Source organism: Artemia sp. Qi Xiang Cuo, chromosome 4 (genome assembly GCF_049724085.1).
Source record: "Artemia sp. Qi Xiang Cuo chromosome 4, ASM4972408v1, whole genome shotgun sequence".
NCBI lineage: Eukaryota > Metazoa > Arthropoda > Branchiopoda > Anostraca > Artemiidae > Artemia > Artemia sp. Qi Xiang Cuo.
This window is the reverse complement of record NC_142797.1, coordinates 55,869,272-55,894,031: the sequence shown is the minus strand read 5'-3', so window position 1 is coordinate 55,894,031 and position 24,760 is coordinate 55,869,272. Positions and strand designations below refer to the sequence as shown.

The 24,760-nt window shown below is 36.0% G+C and overlaps 2 protein-coding genes across 4 annotated transcripts in view; one reads left to right on the top strand and one right to left on the bottom strand.

Annotated features, from left to right (window-relative positions):
- LOC148953258 (dopamine receptor 2-like) overlaps positions 1 to 24,760 on the top strand; it is a 257,773-nt gene that overhangs the window by 42,028 nt on the left and 190,985 nt on the right. For both annotated transcript variants that reach the window (XM_089088427.1, XM_089088425.1), the window contains one exon: positions 17,665 to 17,840. The gene's annotated coding sequence lies outside the window, so the exon portion shown is untranslated. The remainder of the gene's footprint in view (positions 1 to 17,664; positions 17,841 to 24,760) is intronic.
- LOC148953260 (uncharacterized) overlaps positions 1 to 24,760 on the bottom strand; it is a 138,113-nt gene that overhangs the window by 54,348 nt on the left and 59,005 nt on the right. The window lies entirely within an intron of this gene.

The window sequence follows — 24,760 nt, the reverse complement described above, 5'->3', positions numbered from 1 at the left end:
AAAAGTTGCATTTCCTCACATAGCATAATGATGTTATTTGTGATCTGTAGTTTTTTGGGGTTGTATTATTCAAGGAAATCATTCACTATACCAATGATTGCCGAAGTGGCCGGTTTGGCCAAGGATTCTATCTTGTAAGTGATGGTCAAGGGAGAATGATTTCACAGTATTTCTTGGAACTTCTCAGATAGTGAGGAAGTTTAGGTCTACCTTTTTTAGGATAAACAGAAGATCCAGCCGGAATCTTAGGATTTGTACTGGTTTTGGCAATTATGTATTTTATTTTTAACTTGAACCTTGACATCAGGAGAGTTCGGTTAAAACCATAGTTTGCTCCAGGCAGTACTGATATATTAAGCACAGAAGATTTCCAGGGCCTCACAATCAATCACAATCAGCACACAATCAATGATCTTCTCTTATCTAGTGTATGAGGAAGTCCACATCACCTTACACGTCGGCTGGTGGAATTACGAATAGCTTTTTATTTCTAGGCAGAAGTTGAGTAATCGTTCAACTCTCGCATTAAGTTTCACACGATCAAGAGATCCATTACATCGGGCTGACTGATATTTTTTTTCTCACCATAGCATTGAAGTTATTCATGACAAACAAGTCGTATGTTTTTCAAGGGATTGGTCGATAACGCTTTTTAGTACAAAATGTAATTGATTGCAATCTTCTTCACTTTTGGTTAAATCAGATACATATACCTGGATGACTAACATGCTGTTGGCAGCTCTCTTTAGTCATAAAACAGCTACCTTTTATGAAATAAGGGGCAAATAGGCTAGAGATTGTTGGTAGTTGGTAACGAAGAGCCATATGATTTGTGGGTAAAATCTGTATTTCCGGTCAAAAACAAGGTAGAGGCTCAAGAGAATTTTTTTTCACTCGTTCGAGGAAAATTAGTCTCTAAGATCCTATTCAAAAGATTCTAAGATTCTAAATAAAATCCCATTTGTATTCCTGCACCTCTCTAAGAGCAAGATTTGGTTTCGCCAGTTTAATATGTCCATGAACATTTAGCATGTCAAAATCTATGTTTAGAACACTCACGCAAAGGCGGGGGTGTTTTTTAATGGGACGGTGTGGCGGACAAGTGATCATGGGTGCCCATATGGGGGGGCAGGGGGGGGGGGGGGGGTTGGCCCACCTTCAATTAAAACCCCTAGGGACTGAGTTCCCCCTTGGATCGCATCACTTACGTCACGGAGGTAATCTACATACCTATGGGTCCTTCCCTAATGCACCATTTTGGTATTTCTCTATGCACCCCATAAACACACAAAATATATTAAGTTTATTTGTGTGTATTTTAATTATACGTATTAGTTTTGTTTTATATACACGCAAATATTCGAGCTTTTCACCCCTTTTGGCCACTTTTAGGGCCCTATGTTTAACAATATCTTAAAGAAAAATATCATTCATCAATTAATGTGTTCTGATTTTAGACTTTTAAATTGTTTTATTAGCATCGTATTTGCAATTACCAAGTTCAGAAGTTATCTTTAGCCAGTTTTGATGGAATTAAACCGTCATATCTGAAATATACATTTAGTCTGTTTTAGTTTAGGTCAGTCAAATTGCAATATTAAGGAATTTTAATTATAAATATTTAATCATTTAAGACCGTCATAAAATATTAACGATAACTAATTTATGTATAGGAGATTAGTTACAAAACTTTAGTAAGCAAACAAATTCTCTGGTACTTTTTATTTTTTTTTTTTTTTTCAACTCTTCTCAAGAAAGGAATTTCGTATTTCTAGAAAATGTGGAAATAAAATGACTCATGGTCTCCTGAAAGCAAAAGTTTTGCCTGCTTCGGGTATTTTCTGTTTTAACATTTTTATTTTCTATTTATAGATTTTTTTTTCTCTCTATCTAAGTGAAAAAGCCTCTAGAAAAAGAAACAAATAAGGCCGTTCATTGCCGTTACAAACATAGAAAAACTCAACTTCAGAATAAATTTTCATGAAATTTTTTTTTCTGTAGGCAGGGTAAACTTGCAACAGGCTATATATATATATATATCTCAACAGGCTATATATATATTTACGTAGCATGGAAGAATCACAATTAATGCCACAGAAGCAAGTCTTGTTGAAGATACTAATGCCCTTCTGAAAAAGATAAACAAACTTTGAAAACGGAATTTTAATCTTTCAGCCTCATATTAAAAATAGTAAATCCTCAGTCCCAAGGGAGCTACATTTTTGGCATTCACTCCTTTAATATTTTACTGTGAAAAATGAAATTCCTACGTTTAGAGCAATTTCTAATCTTTTCCTTTATCTTATGACTTCGATGAAGGACAAAGAAATTCGCATTTTCAGGAATTATCGACGCGTTTGGTTATCAGTGTAAATCCCTCCTCTAGACTAGGAAAAAGACCTAGGCTTGCATTATATAAAAAAAATTGATTGAGGAAAAAATGGTTCAACGATTTACAACATTTAGGACTATAATAAGTTAAATTGAAAGTTTTGTTAAATTGAAAAGAACCTTTGATTTTTTGGTCGTTGTTTTTTCAAGTCGACATTTACGATCAGAAGCTGTGGGTCGGATTTGGAGCAGGTCCCAGCATTAATAACTTTTATTTCTCTCCATATTTTCCAGCTGGGACAATTTGGAATACGTCTGAGCCTTCATAAAAGCTAGATAACAAGACAGAATAAATAAAGAAAATGGCAAAAATATTGCTAAGTTACAATTGTGTTACCGTGATAAAAATTCTGTCTCATTACATTAATTTTGCTGGCACTACGCCTGACCGATTAATCTGTCAATTGGCTTATGACGATTGACGTTTATTTCAGTTTTTCATAACAGATTCTTTGTTTTAATTATTCTTTATCTGATACTAGTCCAGTTGGCGAGGAAATTTGCTCAATATTGGCATTGGGTTCACAAAGGGTAATTTCGCAGTTTTGAAACCTTGAAATAGTTTTTTCCACATTAAAAAATCTATTAATCATGTGGAAAACATTTCAGTTTAGTAGATTTTTCTCAATCAGAATATAGGATTTTCTCTTTCATTTTCCTTTGGGATTTTCCTTTGTAATGTTCAAGGGTCAAAATTGTCAAGAGCTGATCTAAAAGGTGCACGTAGTAAGTTTCTGGGAAGCTATCCGCCCAATTTGCATCATAGAGAGAGATGAAAGAATAGAGGCCAAACTAGTTTTCGCTATCAACCCAAATTTACGATAAATCTTTTAAATTTAAAAATCATAATCGTTATCTCAATAGTTTAGCCTACTCCTTCCTTTGCTTTTGTGTGGCTTAAGAAAGAATCATGATATCAATTTCATTGTCATTTAACTAAACTTTATAAATTATGACCAGAACTTCAAAATTAAAGATTATGTATGACCCTGGGTTAACGAAAATAGTTTTTAATAATCTGGCCTCAATACTATTTTTATCTTTATGCTTGAAACAAACTAGGGTTGGACCGTTGGATTCACTTTTATATTTATCCAACTGAAAAACAGGTAGCAAATAAATCTATTTTAAGCGATCTCTGAGCTTCTTTTTTTTTGCAAAACGCACCTTATTTTGCTTATGGAGCCTATGTTAGTATACCCACATAAATAGTTTCTTAGACTACACTGCCTTAAGTAAGTAAGTATGACGGCACTAGACTCTCAAGGCCCAAACCGGTGGTGTTGATATCCGTTTCGTGGCCCTTCAGCTACATGGGCGCCCATAAGGGGGGCGGTGGGGGTGCCCTCCCCCCTGGCTGAATGATGCTGCCTTATTTTTATATTTTTGTTCTGGGCTTTCTATTATAAGGCATTAAAAGTGCCAACTAGACGCGGTTTGCCCCCCCCCCCGGGAATTCAGCTTATGGGCTCCCATGTTCAGCCGGAAAGTGGGACTGGAGGGTTGGGCCAACCATCCTGTGCTTTGCCACACTCTTCCTGCTTACCTTCTCCAGATATCTCCATGTACTCTTTTCATGATTTAGAGCAGGATTGACTCTTGCTGAGCCTACAGAGTCACCCCACTGACTCCCGTTCTAAACCAAATAACCGGCCATGCCAGGAATTGAGCCCGGGCCCCTCGGACAAAAGATTCTCAATCCAGCACACCAACCACATAGCCAGGACGGCTGACACTGTCTTTCCATTTACAGAATTTAACAAATGAAAATATACTGAAAACGGGTATGATATCTTTTTTAGTTCTTGGCGTTTAACCCCCCCCCCCCCGGTGATTACCCCCTGGAAAATACCCCACCCCCAAGGAAAATGCCCCCCCTCTTGGAAAATACGACCCACGGAAAATACCCCCCCCGGAAAATACCCCCGCGGAAAATATCCCTCAGCGGAAAATACCCCCTGGAAAATACCCCTCCCCCACGAAAAAAACCTTGGAAAATCCCCCCCCCCGTGGAAAATAAGGCTTTCCAAATTTGAGAATTTTACTTGAGTTCATTTTTTCTATTTTCTGTAGGGGCATGGAATTTTGGTACTTGTGCAAAATACACCATTCACTCAAGTTTACGCTGCGTAAAACTCGAGAACAAACTGATTTCTTCGTTAGTTTTTTTCAGCCTAGCGCGATACAAGACAAAGACAAGTGACCCACCCCCCTAATGTGCAAATATATAGTCCAAATTTGTTTCTAAAGTAACGAAGAAACTGGTTTGTTCTCGAGTTTTACACATCGTAAAATTAAGTGAGTGGCGTATAATAAACACTTACCGGAATATTTCATGGAGAGAGAGCCAGAATTCCCGGTATTATTTAGAACAGATCAGAAATTAAATTAAACAAACAAGTTACTTCAACTGAAAGTTAGGAGCAACATCAAATCTTAAAACGAACAAAAATTATTACGTATATGAAAGAAGTTGCCCCCTCCACAAGACCTTGCTCTTTGCGCTAAAGTTTTGACTTTTTGTCCAAATTCTTTAAGAACGATTCCTGAAACACAATATCTATTTAATTAGAACAATAAGGTTTGTTCTAAAATTCTATAAAAAAAACTTTAGCGTAAAGAGCGAGAGGAGGAGACAAACCCTTTCATATACGTAATCATTTCTGTTCCTTTTAAGGTTTGAGGCTGCTCCTTACTTTCAGTGAAAAAACGTGTTGTTGTTTTTATTTAATTACTTACAGATAGTATTTATTAATGGAAAACATACGGAACAAGTTTTTAAAGAGCCTCATTAAACCAAAAAGGAAGGAAAATAAAGTCAAATAATCTTCCAAGTAAAAACTATGGAGTCTAATAGAAAAAAATATCTATAAAAAAAAGTTTCTATGAAAAAGACTATGTCAATACAAAATGAACAGAAATTCTACAAAATAAGTTTGTCAAAGAATAGTAAACAGCTTCTTTAAATGAAAAATTAGTAGAAATAAATTTAAATAATTTTCCAAGCGTAAAACTACCGCAAATCCCCATCAAGAAATGAATAAAACCCAAAACGAACAGAAGCTGCAGTAAAGAACCGATTCAAACTAAAAAAAAGAGGCTAAAATTAGCATGATAAGGGCTGACAACCCTCAGACCTCCTCAAGACTAGAACATAATTTGCAATTTACTGAAAACAAAATACATTTTGAATGTTTTCACTTTTTTGACTTTAACAAATACAGAAGTAACCCCTTCTGCTATAGCAGAACTACTAAAAAGAAAAAGCTAACCAAGGAAGGGTTTTAGGTGTTTAACCCCCCGAAAAATACCCTAATGTGGAAAACACCCCCCCCCCCCACAGTAAAATGTCCCACCATGAAAAGTACCCCCCTCCCCACGGAAAGTAGCCCTCGCGGAAAATACCCCCCCCCTGTGGAAAATAAGGTTTATAAGTTTGACACTTTTATTTGAATTTTTTTTAGTTTCGTTGAAAAGTGCCAAAGAAAGGGAAAAAAGAGGAATTTACATACCAGAAGTATCTTAAAAACTTGGAAAAAAAACACAAATCCATTTGTATCCTCCGAGTGCAAAAATACCACAAATCACCATTAACAAATAAATGAAACCCAAAACTAACAGAAATTAAATTAGATAGCCTACTCAAACTGATAACGAGCAAAAATTAAAAGGAGTATGGCTGACAACACCCATGTCTTCTTCAGACCAGAACATAATTTGCACTTTACTAAAAAAAAAAGAAAAATAACCGTGGATTGACAGTTTAATATGCATAATCTGACATCTATTCCTTATAGTTTTAATACTTCTTTATTTATTGAAGTCAAAAAAGGGAAAACATTTAAAATGCACTTTGTTTTCATTAAAATGAAAATTTTGTTCTGGTCTTAAGGAGGTGTGGGGGTTGTCAGCCCTACTTATGTTAATTTTTGCTATTTTGAGTTCGAATCGGTTATTTATTGTAATTTCTGTTCCTTTGGGTTCAATTCATTTATTTATGGTGATTTGTGATAGTTTTACGCTTGGAAAATTATTTAAACTTACTTATACTCATTTTAGGCTTAACGAGGCTGTTTACTATTCTTTGACAAACTTGTTTTGTGGAAAAAGTTTTGTATATTAATTTCCGTTCATTTTTTATTGACAAAGTACTTTTTCATATTAAAATATTTTATATCTTTATAATTTTTCTTTCTATTAGACTCCATAGTTTTTATTTTGTAAGATTATTTGACTTTATTTCTTCTCATTTGTGGTTTAATGAGGCTCTTTACTTTTCTTTAAAAAACTTATGTTTCCCATTAACAAATACTATCTGTAAGTAATTAAATAAAAAAAAAAGTTTTCAACTGAAAGTGAGGAGGAACATCAAACCTTAAAACGAACTGAAATTATTACATAAATGAAAGGGGTTGCCTCCTCCTCAAGACCTCGCTCTTTACTTTAAAGTTTTTATTTTATAGAATTTAAAAACAAAGCTTATTCTTCTAATTAAACGGCCATTGTGTTTCAGTAATAGTTCTTAAAGAATTTGGACAAAAAGTCAAAACTTTAGCGTAAAGAGCAAGGTCTTGTGGAAGGGGCAACTTGTTTTATATACGTTATAATTTTTATTCGTTTTAAGTTTTGATGTTGCCCCTTACTTTCAGTTGAAAAAACTTGTTTTCTAAAATTCAATTTCTGATCGTGCCACTCACTCAAGTTTATGATGTGTAAAACTCGAGAACAAACTGGTTTCTTCGTTACTTTACAAACAAATTTGGGCTATATATTTGCACATCTGGGGGGTAAAGTAGGTACACTTATTCCGCATATATGAAGTAAGAATTGTTTTCTGACTTCAAACTGTCCAAATACTTTACCCCTCCCCCCTTATTTGCAAATATATAGCCCAAATTATATATTTCCCATCTATTATGTCGCTAGTTTTTATCTTGTCTCGTGCTAGGTTGTAAGAAACTAAAAAAGAAACCGGTTTGTTCTCGAGTTTTACAAAGCGTAAACTTGAGTGAGTGGCATGTAATAAACAAGTACCAAAACTCCTTCCCCCTACGGAGAAAAACAACTCAAATAAAATTGTCAAATTTGGAAAGCCTTATTTTCCACGTGGGGTATGATCTAGGGGGGGGTATTTTCCAAGGGGGTATATTTTCCGGGGGGGGGGGTATTTTCCACATGGGAATATTTTTCACGGGGGGGTGTTTTCCGAGGGGGTATTTTCCGCGGGGGGGGGGGGCATTTTTTACTTTTTTTTCTCCGGGGGGGATATATTCCGTGGGGGGGGACGTACTTTCCACAGGGGGGTGGTATTTCCCGGGGGTGTTTTCCACGGGGGGTATTTTCCAGTCGGGGCGTTTTCCAGGAGTATTTTCCTGGGGGTAATTGCCGGAGGGGGGGGGTAAACACTGGCCACAATTTTTTTTGCTTAAAATGTTATACCTGTTTTCACTATTTTTCATTTTTTTTATTCTGTGAATACCCATATAGCCGATCATAAAATTGTGCCCACAGAGAGCTATTTCCCATTTATTTTGCAATGTAATTCAACGGATATGTAGGGTTTACCGTGTAAGATCTTTTGTCCTGCTGTATCAATTAGTGTGATCAGCAAATATAGTAGTCGTCATCCTTTTAAATTAAATAAAAAAAACAAGTTTTTTAAACTGAAAGTAAGGAGCGACATTAAAACTTAAAACGAACAGAAATTATTCCGTATATGAAAGGTGGCGTCCCCTCCTCAACGCTTCGCTCTTTACGCTAAATTTTTTTATTGTTTTAAAAAATAAAGTTGTGAGACAGAGTCAAACTTTAGTGTAAAGAGCGAGGCGTTGAGGAGGGGACAGCCCCTTTCATATACGGAATAATTTCTGTTAGTTTTAAGTTTTAATGTCGCTCCATACTTTCAGTTTAAAAACTTGTTTTTTTTATTTAATTTCTGATCGTTTTTTAGTTAATGCAGCTTTTATTTGCATAAAAATTTTACTTTTCTTTTGCTAAATGGATGTCTTTACAAATTAACTTACGTAACTAACTTCTATATTCGTATATTTTTCTTCTGGTAAAAAATACAAAGTTGCAGATTTTTGCAGATATGAGCTTGAAACGTATGTAATAGGGTTTTCTGATACGCTGAATCTGATGGTGTGATTTTCATTAAAATTCTTTCACTTGTAGGGGATGTTTCCCCCTCTTTAAAAAATCGAGTAAATTTTCTCAGGCTCGTAGCCTTTGATGAGTAATACTAAACTAAATAAAATTTATATATTTAGGATCAGCATTATAAACACATTCTTTTGATACATTTATTGACATCAAAATTCCGTTTTTAAAAGTTTCGATTACTCTTGAGCCGTATCGCTTGTTTTTTTATTGTTTTTTTTTTATTACGTATATGTTATTACGTATATGAAGAGGTTCTCCCCTTAATCAATAACAAGCTCTTTAAGTTAAAAGTTAAAAAAAAAATTTATTCACAAACCCCTGAATCACAAAGGCCGTTTAATTAGAATAGATAGCTCTTTTGAAAGCACTAAAAAAAACTGTAGCGTAAAGAGCGAGTTATTGACTTGCGGGAGAGCCCCCTCACATACGTTATAATTTCTTTTCGTTTTAAGTTCTAATATTCCTTCTTACATTTCAGTTGAAAAAACTTTTTTTTTTATTTAATTTCTGCTCGTTTTTTAAATAATTCTTGGAAATCCGGCGCCCCCTTCATCAAAATGTCCCTTACCCCCAAGAAACCTCCTCTACGGAAATCTTCTCCAGAGTAACCCCCTCCTCTAGCCCCCCACCCTCTAGAAAAAATCCTTCCTGAAAATGGTTGTATACTTCCCAATAACCAATACATAATGCTGGCAAGTCCGGCGCCCCCTTCATGTAAATTTCCCTTCCCCAATTAAAACTTCGTTCATGAACATATCCTCAAACATAACCCCCAACCCACCCTTCCCACCCACAACCAGAAAAAAAAACCTCCTGAAAACTTCTGTATACGTCCCAATAACCAATACTATATGTTAACATTGGGTAAAGTTCATAAATTTTAGCCCTCGCTTTGGGGACTTTGGGGAATTAAGTCAGCCTGAAACACATAATTATCATATTTTGGACCTTGTTTAACAAAATGGCTACCTCAAAATTTTGATCGGGTGACTTTGGGGAAAAAATAAGTGTGGGAGGGGGCCTAGTGGCCCTCCATTTTTTTTGTCACTTAGAAAGAGAAATATAAATTTTAATTTACATTTAAGAAAATTCTTCCACGATCCTCTCGGAATACCGGGTCAATACGATTCCCCCTGGGAAAAAAAAAACCAAACAAATCAAATAAAAACGCATCCGTGATGTTTATTCTGGCAAAAATGTAAAATTCCACATTTGTGCATATAGGAGCTTGAAACATCTACAGCAGGGTTCTATTATACTCTGAATATGATGGTGTGATTTTCATTAAGGTTCTATAACTTTTAGAGGGTATTTCCCCCTTTTTTTGAAAATAAGCCAAATTTTCTCAGGCGCGTAACTTTTGATGAGTAGCACTAAACTTGATGAAAGTTATATATTTGAAATCAGCATTGAAATTTGATTCTTTTGATATATCTATTTGTATCAAAAACCCGTTTTCTAGAGTTTCGGTTACCATTGAGCCGGGTCGCTCCTTACTTACAGTTCGTTACCACGAACTGTTTGATTATTGTTGAAGCAAAAAAGATTAAGCAATTTATTTCTGGAAATGCGATATGATTCTGGAGGGCCAAAGAATGCCTTGGCAGTTGAAAACTTACACCAGTACCTTCCCCCACATCGAAAAATTATTGTTTTCTTTTCTGATAACCGTACAGATGAACTACAGCACGACTGAGGAATATATAAAGTAGCATACTTTTGATTTTGTTTAAAATTATGACCAATTTAATTGTCACTGCAAATAAAGCTGTAGGTAAAATACGTTTAATGCACAAATGGGCTTTTGTTTATTTGACTGCATAACATTCATATATATGCAATATTTTTCTCATAGTTAGCAATATTTTTTGTAAGATAGTAGATAGTCGGCTAAGTAAATGTCCAGAAGAATTAGGGAAATTAATAGAGGAGCAGGGCGGGCTTAGGAAAGAAGGGGGTAAAATAGAGCAGGAATTTATTTTGCATAGTAGCCTATAGTTAGAAAATGACTCATGAAAAGAGGCGGTAGGATTTACGTAGCGTTCCTGGACGTAAGAGGGGCTTTTGATGATGTGATCAGAGCTATGCTAGTTAAGCGACTTTTAGAGATCGGATTACCTGTAAATTTTGCTAGTTTAATTTTAGGAATATATAGTTCAGTAGGCCTAGTAATTAGAATACTAGGTAAGGGTATCCGGGAGAATTTTGACGCGAATAGGTTTAAAACAGGGATGCCCACCGTCACCGATTTTGTTCAACGTGTATATTAAGATATAGTTGATTTCTTCAAGGAGAGAAGTGCTCCAGAAGTACTGATAAGTGTTTCGAAAATATGCATGCTTTTGTTTGCTGATGATATTGCTCTCATAGCACAATCGGCAAACGAAATACAAACATTATTAAACATAATAGAGGAATATTTGAATATGAAAGGATTAGAATTAAATAAGATATAAACGGTAATTGTAGTTTTTAGGAAAAGTGGAAAATTAAGGAAAGATGATGAATTTAGATTTAAAGGTGATTTTATAGAGATTTAAAGAGAAATTGTGCATTTAGGAGTTAAGTTTTTTTGGAACGGTAAGTTAAGATGAGAGGCTGAACAAGGAGTACAAAAGGGAAGTCTATACATACATTTAATTTTAAAAAGATAAGTTGGAAATATTAGGGATTTAGTAATGCATAACCACATATTTAGGACTAAACTCCTCCCGGTTATGCATTACGGGTGTAGGCCGTGGGGTTTTAGAGAAAGTGAGGAGTCGAAGAGAATGCAAATAAATTATTTTAAGAGAGTTTTTAGGACCCATAAATCCACTCACAGTTTTGTACTAGAAGGGGCTTTGAGACTGAGTTAGTTAAGAAAAGATAGGTCAATAAGAAGAATAGTGCACTGTATTATAAACACTGGAAAAAGTAAAAATAGCCTAGGGTAAGAACTTTATTTTCTTTTGTTGGAGGATGAAATAGAGGTCTGTTAGCCACAAGAAATACAGAAACTGTTAGATAGAGCAGAATCTTCGTACTTTTGGAATGAATGTAAGGGATCGATTCCAGATATAACGGTTTATAAGGCGAAAGAAAGGTTACAGAAGCAAGGAACACATCTGTGACAAGCTCGGAAGGAGACCTCGGGGTATCTGAGTCTGTATAGTACGGTAAAGGACACGTGGGGGGGAGTTTATTTTAAGTTGGGGTTGAAAGGGGAACAAATAAAATGGATTTAAAACTTAAGGGGAGGGTTGATTGATATTGGGGAAAGGGAGAGGAAATTAAGGGTTCATAGTGTTAACCCAGTCCCTTGTCCGATGTGACGGGAAGATGATGAGGATATTTTTCATTTTTTTTGGGGAACTGCAAGCAATTGGCGGATCTGAGAAATGCATGTTTCTCGTTAGTGTTGATAGATAGAAGGTGGGTGGAAGGGATTGTAGGATCACGAGTTAAAATGACATCAAGGAAATTGGCTAAGTATGTTGATGAAGGACCGACACACCGTGAAAGATGCATCTCCTTATAAATATTTTCGTGAAGATTCATATATAAGTACTTTTCTTATTTTTATTTTATTTGTAATTTTTTTAATTTTTTTGTGTTTTTTTGTTGGTTTTGTAATGTTTATGTTCTGTTTTTTTTTTTTTTCGATGGCCCGATTTCTTTTTTTGGAAAAAAATACATATGTTATACATAACCCCATCCTAGCTAACTTAAACCCTTCTGTTTTTCAGGTAGCTAATTTGGGATAGATTTTGAATCTCTGTAGTCATATCAAGCAAAAAAGAAAAAGATTAAGGATGAAACGCTGTTAAACAATATGGTGTTGCCATGATAGAGAATTGGCCTATATAATTCAAGTACACGGAAGCTGTGAATGATTGACCTATTATCCTATTGGGTTCGACATGGTATTTGACATTAATGCTATTGCCTAAAAATAGATCAAAAGCCAACGTCCTGTATATTATCAAAGACAGTGCAACAGCGCTGCCTAAGTGAAAAACGATGTTGGCACAATTTATTATTTATTTATTTTCGGTCTTAGACCAGGGAACTTTGTATCGAAGGAGTTGTCGTAGAAACTTCAGAAAGGGATCAATCAATTGGAAATTAAAAGGGATAAAACTCTTCTTAATAGTCGAAAAGTGGTTGGAGGGCAACTAACTCCCCTCCCACGCCCACCATTTCCCTAAACACATCCAGTCAAAATTTAGAGATATCCATTTTGTTCAACGTAGTTGAAACATCCAGAAATTATGTCTTTGAGGATGGCATCTCCTACAGCCCTCATGGGCAAAGGTTGTAAGTTATGCCCTGGGGCATAAAAAGGTTTTTAGAGAAAGCCTTGTCGTAGAAATTTCAAAAAGGGCTCATTTGATTGTAAATTGAAAGGGATAGTTCCCTTTTTAATAGTCGAAAGTGATCAGAGGGTGAATGCCCCCCTCCCCACGCCCATCATTTCCCCAAACACTTCCGATCAAAATTTTGAGATAACTATTTTGTTCAACGTAGTTGAAAGGTCCGGAGATTATATCTTTTAGGATGACAAATCCCCCTTATCTCTATTGCACGACCCCCGCCCCCTGCGCCAGTGTACCCCAGCGCTGTTGCACTGCCATCTTGAGGATAGCTTTGCAACAGCGCTACCTAAGTAAAGAACGATGTTGGCAAAATCTATTATTGATTTATTTTTCGGTCTTAGACCAGGGCACTTAGTTCCAAAGGAGCTGTCGCAAAAACTTCAAAAATGGCTCAATCGATTGGAAATTGAAAGGGCTAGTGCTCTTTTTAATAGTGGAAAGTGTTTGCGGGACAACTACCCCCCCTCCCACGCCCGCCATGTCCCTAAACTCATCCAATGAAACTTTAGAGATAGCCATTTTGTTCAACGTAGTTGAAAGGTCTGGAAATCATGTCTTTGAAGATGAAACCCCCCCCAAAACCCTCAGAACAAGGGTTGTAATTTACGCCCTTGGGGCATATGATTTTCATAGAAAGCGTTGTTGTAAAAACTTCAAAAAGGGCTCAGTCAACTGGAAATTGAAAGGACTAGTGCCCCTTTAATTAGCTAAAGGTGATCGACGGGCCTATGCCCCCCCACACTCATCATTTCCCCAGACACTTCCCATCAAAATTGTGTAATAGCTATTTTGTTCATCGTAGCTGAAAGGTCCGGAAATTATGTCTTTGAGAATGAAAAATCCCCCCTCCAGCCTTCAGGGCAAGGGTTGTAAGCTATGCCCTGGGGGCATATAAGGGTTTTATAGAGAGCGTGGTCATGCAAATTACTAACACTCATAATTTTCCAAACACTTCTAATCAAAACTTACGATGGCCATTTTGTTCAGCATACTTCAACCCCCCACAGTTATGCAATTTGCCCATTATGTTTGAAAAATAAATGTTGTCTTCAGATTAAATTAAAGAGCACTGTGTGTATGATGATTGCCAATAAGGCATCTCAGCATTATCCCAAAAACGACTGAGGGTATTATGTTCAAACTTTGGGGGCTACTTCTATTATTACTCTGCTCTTAAAATTTAACTAAATCAAAAGAGTGTAAGTGTATCCAAGCTGTCAAAGAGCATAGATAGATTTTTTGGCGAATGGTATTAAGTTTTATTTCTCAGATCAACTAGAGGAGGTATAAAAATTCATTAAACACTACTATTCGTGTCTAGATTTTTAAAAGGGTGTATATTGTTAAAAATTGTTGAAAAATTTCAGACCAAACTATGAACTCTTACAGAAAAACCAAAAAGATTTAAACTATTGTTTTCTTTTTCCATGAAAAGACTATGTCAATATAAAACCAACAAAAATTAATTTAAAATATTTTTTCCACAATACAAGTTTTTCAAAGAAAAGTAAAGGACTTCATTAAACCAAAAATAAGTGAAAATAAAATCAAATAATCTACCAAGCGTAAAAATACCACAATTCAGTATCAATAAATAAATGAAACCCAAAACGAACAAAAATTAAAATAAATAACCGAGTCAAACTTAAAAGGAGCAGAAATTAAAATTAGTAGGGCTCAAAACCCCTATACCTTTCCAAGGTTAGAACAGAATTTGCTTTTTGCTGAAAAACTTTTTTTAAATTTTCTAACTTTGATAACTTTAATAAATCAAATAGTATTCACATTTTAAGGAATAATATCAGCATATGTGCATTAAACTGAAAATGTACATTCATTTGTATTTTTTTCAGCGCAAATTGTTCTGGCCTTGGGAAGGCACAGGGGGTTTTGAGCTATACTAATGTTAATTTCTGCTCGTTTCGAGTTTGACTCGATTATTTATTGTAATGTCTCTTCATTTTGGGTTTCAGTTTTTATATCGATGCTGACTTATGGTAGTTTTACGCTTGGTAGATTATTTAATTTAATTTTTACTCTTTACACACCCTTTACACAAGAGTTTGACTCTTAAAAAGGGAAAGAGAACTTTCAGTTTCCAATCAAATGAGCCCTCTCTGAAGTTCATACGAGCATCCATTTCATAAGAACCATACATGCCCCATGAACATAACTTACAACGCCTGCCCCTGGGCCCTAGGGTCTCTGTGGACACTGAAGTTTTTGTTATCTGACCTTTGAACTATTTAGGCAAAATTACTATCTCAAAATTTGTATCGGATGCGTTTAGGGAAAAAGGGTTTGGGGGGGGGGACTAATTTCCATTCAAATGAGCCCTCTCTAAACTATTTACGAGCATCCCTTCAATAAGAACCATATACTTTCCCAGGGCATAACTGACAACGTCCTAGGCCCTGGGGGGTTGTATCGACACCGGTATTTTTCCTATTTGACCTTTGAACACTTTTGACTCTTAAAAAGTGAACTAGAACTTTTAATTTCCAATCAAATGAGCCCTCACTAAAGTTTATACGAGCATCTTTCCAAAAGAACCATATATACCCCCAGGGCATAACTTACAACGCCTGCACCCGGGCCCCGGGGTGCTTTGTTAAAGCTGGAATTTTTGTTGTCTGACCTTGAAACTAATTTTAACAAAATAGCTAAAATCTTTGAACTATTGAAAAAGAAATTGGCTATCACAAAGTCGTTTCAAACAGATGGGTTTGAGGAAAATAGGGAGTGGAGGGGGGTGGGGGGCTAGTTACCCTCTGATCTCTTTTGACTCTTAAAACCTGAACTAGAACTTTCAATTTCCAATCAAATGAGCCTTCTCTGAAGTTTCTACGAGCATCTCTTCCACAACAACCATAAATTCCCTTAGGAAATAACTTACAATGCGTGTCCCCAGCCTTGAGGGATTGTGTCCACCCCAGAGTTTTTGTTGTGAAATCTTTGAACTATTTAAAAATAAATTGGCTATCACAAAGTTCTTCAAACGGATGGGTTTGAGGAAAATGGGCGTGAAGGGGGGGGGGGCTACTATCCCTCCGATCTCTTTTGACTCCTAAAAAGTGAATTAGAACTTTCAATTTCCAATCAAATGAGCCTTCTCTGAAGTTTCTACGAGCATCTCTTCCACAACAACCATAAATTCCCTTAGGAAATAACTTACAATACGTGTCCCCGGCCCTGAGGGATTGTGCCCACCCCAGAGTTTTCGTTGTGAAATCTTTGAACTATTTAAAAATAAATTGGCTATCACAAAGTTCTTCAAACGGATGGGTTTGAGGAAAATGGGCGTGAAGGTGGGGGGCTAGTATCCCTCCGATCTCTTTTGACTCCTAAAAAGTGAATTAGAACTTTCAATTTCCAATCAAATGAGCCCTCTACGAAGTTTATACGAGCATCCCTTCCATAAGAACCATATATGCCCCTAGGGCATAACTTACAACGCCTTCCCCGGGGCCCCGGGCTTTTTTGTCGACACTAGGGTTTTTGTTATCTAATTTTAAACTATTTTAATAAAAATGGCAATCTCAAAATTTTTATAGGATGGGTTTTGGGGGGAAATTGCTTGGGGGGGCTAGTAGACCTCCGATCTTTTTTAACTCTTAAAAAAGAGAATTAGAACTTTCAATTTCCAATCAAATGAGCCCTCTATGAAGTTTATATGAGCATCCCTTCCATAAGAACCATATATGCCTCCATGGCATAACTTAGAACACCTGTCCCCGAGCCCTAGGGGTTTTTATCGACATCGGAGTTTTTCTCATCTGACCTTTGAACTATTTTTAACAAAATGGCTATCTCAAAAGTTTTATCAGATAGGTTTGGGGAAAAAGCCTAGGGAGGGGGGGGGTTGTTACCCTCTGATCTCTTTTGATTCTTAAAAGATGAACTAGAAATTTCAATTTCCAATCAAATGAGACCTCTCTGAAGTTTATACGAGTATCCCTTTCATAAGAACCATATATGCCCCCAGGAGATAACTTACAGTACCTGTCCCCGGGCCCTGGGAGATGTGTCGACACCTGAGTTTTTGATATCTGACCTTTGATCCATTTTTAACAAATTGCTGTCTCAAAATTTTTATCGGATGCATTTGGAGAAAAGGGGCACGAAGGGGTTAGTTAAACGGTTTCCCCCGGGCCTTGGGGGGTTGTGCCGACCCCGGAGTTTTTGTTATATGATATTTGAACTATTTTTTAAAATGGCTATCTCAAAGTTCTTATCGGATGGGTTTGTGGGAAAAAAGGGTATGGAGGGGGGGGGGAGGCTAGTTGCCCTCTGATCTCTTTTGACTCTTAAAAAGTGAACCATAACTTTTATTTCCGATCAAAGGAGCCCTTTCCAAAGTTTAGACGAGCATCCCTTCCATAAGAACCATATATTCCCCCTGTGAATAACTTACAACGCCTGACCCCGGGTCCTTGGGGGGGGGGGGGGGGTTCGAATGAGCCCCTTCCGAAGTTTATGCGATGACCCCTTCCATATGAACTGCCTCCACATATAAGGCCATTTCGTTAAAAATAATTCAAACATCAGATAAATAGTAAAACATTGGAACAGTATGGCCTTTACTACAGGCAACGCTAGCCTATATAGCGTTGCCTCTGATAACAAGCTTTTTAAAAGTACTAAAAAGCTTTAGCGTGAAGAGTGACATATTGAGTAGGAGAGGGGAGTAGCCCCATCATATACGGTATAAATTCTTATAGTTTCAAGTTTTAACGTTGCTTCTTACTTTCAGTTGGACAAACTTGTCTTTTCCATTAATCTTCAAAAAGGGGGAAATAAGTTCGAAAAGAAGAATCATCATGATGAAAACGACACCATTAACATTGGTAAATCAGTGCCGTATTACTGATGTTAGAAGCAATATCTACAACAATGCAAAATTTCGTATTTATTCTTAGAAGGATAATCGTGAGTGCGGTTCTATTTGTTGCTTTTTTTGGGGGGGGGGGATTGTCTTGAACAAATATTCATGATATACCGCTAGAGGGTTAATTTAAAATAAAAATACGTATATTAAAAAAAGAGCTCTAGTGTCTTTTTTAAGTAAAAAAAAAACAAAAAAAAACATCGCTACGCAGGAAAGTGGTATTTTCTGTCATTTTGAGGCGCAAAACAGCAACTTTTAACCCGGAGAGAGCCAAAATGCTTTTGCGTGAAAATTCTGAGATTGCTAATCAATTTGAAACTATTTAAAAACTACATGTTGAGCTTCTCAGTTTCAGAGGACACTCGGCGACGCATTCGCTTCTAAAGATAGATGTTGGTCACACACAAAAAAAAGGTTAATATAAACAATTATTTCTAAACCTTCATTTAGTTGAGTTGATTCATTTGAGGCTCCATAAAATTACATACAGGTGTATAATTGTACATCAGCTACTTTGTAGAAAATTATTATATATACATAAAACTATACGGAAGATTGGTTTATTTTATCTGTGTGTCACACCTGAAGCTAATTCAGCAAGTTTTGTTGTCTCAAATTGGCATAGACTTTAGGGAACGTAGACAGAGACAAGGGGATCTCAACGAAGACATAAGCTATGGAAGAAATTTTTGTGTTGATTCGTACTTTTCTTTGTTCTTCGAAATCACACAACAGAACTCTTTTTATTAAGTGACCTTGACATGCATCTACACAAAGTTTCAACGAAATATAACATAAAAGATTTTGTTAATAAAACCCAATCAAAGGCTTGCCTATAGTATAGGCCAAAAGGCTTCAATGTCTTTAGTTTAATTTTTTTCCCAGAGACACTTCACATGGAAGGGGTGGTCGTATGGAATTCGGAGGGGATTCTTTCGATTGGAAAGCGGAAGATCTAGTACCCATTTTAAGAGTCAAAAGTGGCCGGAGGGCCACTAGCCCTTCCCTCACGACCTATTTTCCCCAAATACATCCGATCAAAATTTTGAGAAAGCCATTTTGTTCAAAAAAGTCCAAAGATTAGTTAACAAATTCTCCAAGGTCAACAAAACCCCCCAGAGTCCGGTGGAAAGTATTGTAAGTTATGCCCCGGCGGTATATAGGGTTCTTATGGAATGGGTGGTCGTACGGACTAAGGAGGGGATTCATTCGATCGGAAATCGGAAGTTCTAGTACGCATTTTAAGAGTCAAAAGTGGCCAGAGGGCAGCTAGCCCTCCCCTCACGCCCTCTTTCCCCCAAATACATCCGATCAAAATTTTGAGAAAGCCATTTTGTTCAAAAAATTCTAAAGATCAGTTCACAAAAGCTCCAAGGTCGACAAAACCCCCAGAGTCCGGTGGAAAGTATTGTAAGTTACACCCCAGGTGTATATAAGGTTCTTATGGAAGAGTTGGTCGTCTAAATTTTGAAGGAGCCTGAATTGATTGGGAATTAAAAGTTCTAGTTCCCTTTTAAGAGCCAAATGTGATCGGAGGGCAACTGGCCCCCCGACGCCTTCTTTTCCACAAATACATCCGATCAAAATTTTGAGAAAGCCATTTTGTTCAAAAAAGTCCAAAGATTAGTTAACAAATTCTCCAAGGTCAACAAAACCCCCCAGAGTCCGGTGGAAAGTATTGTAAGTTATGCCCCGGCGGTATATAGGGTTCTTATGGAATGGGTGGTCGTACGGACTAAGGAGGGGATTCATTCGATCGGAAATCGGAAGTTCTAGTACGCATTTTAAGAGTCAAAAGTGGCCAGAGGGCAGCTAGCCCTCCCCTCACGCCCTCTTTCCCCCATATACATCCGATCAAAATTTTGAGAAAGCCATTTTGTTCAAAAAATTCTAAAGATCAGTTCACAAAAGCTCCAAGGTCGACAAAACCCCCAGAGTCCGGTGGAAAGTATTGTAAGTTACACCCCAGGGGTATATAAGGTTCTTATGGAAGAGTTGGTCGTCTAAATTTTGAAGGAGCCTGAATTGATTGGGAATTAAAAGTTCTAGTTCCCTTTTAAGAGCCAAAAGTGATCGGAGGGCAACTGGCCCCCCGACGCCTTCTTTTCCACAAATGCATCCGCTCAAAATTTGAGATAGCCATTTTGTTCAAACAGTCCAAAGATCCTGTAACAATGTTTTTGGGGTTGACACATCCTTCCAAAGCCTGGGAACAAGGGTCGTAAGTTATGACCCGGGCATATAAGGTTTTTATGGAAGGGGTGGTTTATAAACTTTAGAGGAGACACATTTGATTTGAAACTGAAAATTCTAGTTCCATTTTTAAAAGTCAAAAGTGTTCGGAGCACAACTAGCAACCCCACGCCCTATGTTCCCTGAATAAATCCGATCGAAATTTTGATACAGCCATTTTGTTCAAATTAGTCTAAATATTATATAACAATGCCTCCGGGGCTGACACAAACCCCAAGAGCCCGGGGGTAAAGATTGTAATGTATGCCCGGGGCATATAAGGTTTTTATGGAGGGGATGTTTGTATCAACTTTGGAGGAGACCCATTCGATTGGAAATTGAAAGTCCTAGTTCTCTTTTCCAGAGTCAAAAGTGATTGGAGAGTAACTAACCCCCTAACACTCTCTTTTCCCCAAGTGCATCTAATCCAAATTTTGAGATAGCCTTTTTGTTCAAAAAGTCCAAATATCATATAACAATGCCTTTGGGGTTGAACAAATTTTGAGATAGCTATTTTGTTCAAAATAGTCCAAATGTCAAATAACTATGGTTCCAGGTTTTATAGCCCCTCAGCCCTCGAGGCCAGAGGTACAAGTTATGCAAGTTGAAAGGTTTTTATGAAAAGTGTGGTCGTATAAACTTTGGAGTAGGCTCATTTGATAAGAAATTTAAAATTGTAATTCCCTTTTAAGAATAAAAAGTGCTCGGATGGCAAGTACCCACCCCCCCCTCCCTGCACGACCTCTTTTCCCCAAATGCATCCTGTCAAAAATTTGAGATTGCCATTTTGTATAGAATTGTCCGAAGATCATATGACGGTGCCTACAGGGTTGACAAAACTCTACAGAGCCCGGGGGCAAGGGTTGTAAGTTTTAACCCGGGGGCATATAAAATTTTTATTGAAGTAGTGAGTAGAGTAGTACCTTATACTTTGCTTGCGCCCCTAGGAATCCCCATGCTATTCTACGACTTTATGTTCCTTCCTATTCTATTCTATAGAAGCTCTACACCTTTTCAAAGAGAGTCAGAACTCCCTCACACAGCATCTTTCCAAGGCAGATTACCAGACTGGTTATTGCTATTGATATAAATTGCACATGGAAACAGTTTGACGTGTTTGGGGAGATTACGTTGCTTGGCACCTTTTCAGAGCATGTACCTTTCCAAGCAACGTGATTAAACACGCTTTTACAATCGGAATCGTTTGATTGACATTTGCAAAAAAGGGATAAGGAATTCGCAAAATTGGACTCTATGAACGATATTAATTAATGTTTGAATAATAGGAGTGTGATTGATTCTAATTAGTGATTGGATAATTTTTTAACAACAAATCTCTGAATAAAATATTTTTGGAGGGATGGGAGAGAGTTTTGCTTGCCTTTCATTGGTACCTTTCCAAGTGAGCGGGGATTCCCCTCTGGTTCCTAAACATTGCAAAAAAGATAACAGTATGAGCGGGGATTCCCCACACAAGTTTGTTTCAACTCCAAGTTTTTCAACCAGACTGTTTTTTTTAGCTAACATCCGTTTTTTAGGAGCCAATCAGAAACATCGGAGCTTGGAAGATGGAGAAAAAAAAGGTTAAAGTGATTAGCAGTTACGGTAACCCCGAAGAGCATGTTAATTCATACCTTATTTATTATAAATTTGGAACAATATCAATCTATGAAAATGGTTAACGATGATAAAATAGTCTTATGAATTGACCTTGCTTTACTTCTTTGATGCGTTCTGTATAATACACAAGTGGTGTTTGAACAGTGTTGTCAGTTTAAAGGTCTTAGTTTTAATGATGCTCCTTATTTCTAGTTGAAAATGCTTATTTTTATAATTTAAGGGGACAGCTCACTTCATATACGGGATAATTTCCATTCGTCTTAGATTTTAACGATGCTCCTTATTTCTAGTTGAAAATGCTTATTTTTTAATTTAATTGGGATGAAAAGTCAAAGTCTAACATAAAGAGCAAGGTGTTTAGGAGTGGGAAGCTAACTTCATATACTGGATAATTTACATTCGTCTTAGTTTTTAACGATACTCCTTATTTCTGGTTGAAAATGCTTATTTTTTAAATTATTTTGGATGAATACTAAATCTCTTGCATACAGAGCAATATATTTTGGAGGGGGCAGCTCACATGATGTACGGTATAGTTTCCTTTCTTCTTAGTTTTTAACTAGGATTATTAGTTAGAGTGGAAAGAACTTAATTTTATATTTAATGAGGATGAAAAGTCAAAGTCTAACATACAGAACAAGGTATTTCGGAGGGGGGTAGCTCACTTCATATACTGGATAATTTCCATTCGTCTTAGTTTTTAACGATGCTCCATATTTCTAGTTGAAAATGCTTATTTTTTAATTTAATTGGGATGAAAAGTCAAAGTTTAACATAAAGAACAAGGTATTTCGGAGGTGGTAGCTAACGTCATATAAGGGATAATTTCCATTCGTCTTAGTTTTTAACGATGCTCCATATTTCTAGTTGAAAATGCTTATTTTTAATTTAAGTGGGATGAAAAGTCAAAGTCTAACATAAAGAACAAGGTATTTTGGAGGGGGCAGCTCACTTCACATACTGGATTATTTCCGTTTTTCTTTGATTTTAGTGAAGCTCCTAATATATCGTTGATCATTCATATTTTTTAATTTAATTGTAATGAAAAGCGATAGTCTAACATAAAGAAAAAGGTATATCGGAGGGGGACGCTAAATTTCAATGTTGGGTAATTTCCATGCTTCTTAGTTTTAAACAATGCTCCTTATTTCTAGTTGAAAATACTTATTTTTTAATTTAATTGAAATCAAAAGCCAAAGTCTAACATAAAGAACAAGGTATTTCGGAGGGGGTAGCTCACTTCATATACGGGATAATTTCCATTCGTCTTAGTTTTTAACGATGCTCCTAATTTCTAGTTGAAAATGCTTATTTTTTAATTTAATTGGTATGAAAAGTCAAAGTCTAACATAAAGAACAAGGTATTTCGGAGGGGGTAGCTCACTTCATATACGGGATAATTTCCATTCGTCTTAGTTTTAAACCATGCTCCTTATTTCTAGTTGAAAATGCTTATTTTTTAATTTAATTGGAATGGAAAGTCAAAGTCTACTCTGTTGTCTTATTCCATGTGATTTTTTCTTTACTTGATGGTCATTCAAAAAGCGAGGATTTTTGTTAAATAAATAATTTTTATACCTTTTAAAATAGCTTTACGGGGTTTGAGAGACTCTGTTGTTTTATTCTGTGTGATTTTTTTTTACTTGGTGGTCATTCAAAAAGCGAGTATTTTCTTTAAATAAATAATTCCTATAAATTTTAAAATAGATTTACGGGGTTTTAGAGACTCTGTTGTCTTATTCCATGTGATTTTTTTTTTTACTTGATGGTCATTCAAAAAGCGAGGATTTTTGTTAAATAAATAATTCTTGTACCTTTTAAAATAGCTTTACGGGGTTTGAGAGACTCTGTTGTTTTATTCTGTGTGATTTTATCTTTACTTGATGGTCATTCCAAAAGCAAGGATTTTCGTTAAATAAATAATTCATATACCTTTTAATATAGCTTTACGGGGTTTGAGAGACTCTGTTGTTTTATTTTGTGTGATTTTTTCTTTACTTGATTGTCATTCAAAAAGCGAGGATTTTTGTTAAATAAATAATTCTTATACCTTTTTAAAATAGCTTTACGGGGTTTGAGAGACTCTGTTATTTTATTCTGTGTAATTTTTTCTTTACTTGATGGTCATTCAAAAAGCGAGGATTCTTGTTAAATAAATAATTCTTGTACCTTTTAAAATAGCTTTACGGGGTTTGAGAGACTCTGTTGTTTTATTTTGTGTGATTTTTTTTTACTTGGTGCTCATTCAAAAAGCGAGGATTTCTGTTAAATAAACAATTCTTATACATTTTAAAATAGATTTACGGGGTTTGAGAGACTCTATTGTCTTATTCCGTGTGATTTTTCTTTACTTGATGGTCATTCAAAAAGCGAGGATTTCTGTTAAATAAATAATTCTTGTACCTTTTAAAATAGCTTTACAGGGTTTGAGAGACTCTGTTGTTTTATTCTGTGTTATTTTTTCTTTACTTGATGGTCATTCAAAAAGCGAGGATTTTTGTTAAATAAATAATTCTTATACCTTTTAAAATAGCTTTACAGGGTTTGAGAGACTCTGTTGTTTTATTTTGTGTGATTTTTTCTTTACTTGATGGTCATTCAAAAAGCGAGGATTTTTGTTAAATAAATAATTATTATACCTTTTAAAATAGCTTTACGGGGTTTGAGAGACTCTGTTGTTTTATTCTGTGTGATTTTTTCTTTTGTTCATGGCCATTCAAAAAGCGAGGATTTTTTTTAAATAAATAATTCTTTTAACTTTTAAAATAGCTTTACGGGGTTTGAGAGACTCTGTTGTTTTATTCTGTGTGATTTTATCTTTACTTGATGGTCATTAAAAAAGCGAGGATTTTTGTTAAATAAATAATTCTTGTACCTTTTAAAATAGCTTTACGGGGTTTGAGAGACTCTGTTGTTTTTATTCTGTGTGATTTTATCTTTACTTGATGGTCATTCAAAAAGCAAGGATTTTTGTTAAATAAATAATTCTTGTACCTTTTAAAATAGCTTTACGGGGTTTTGAGTGACTCTGTTGTTTTATTCTGTGTGATTTTTTCTTTACTTGATGGTCATTCAAAAAGCGAGGATTTTTGTTAAATATATAATTCTT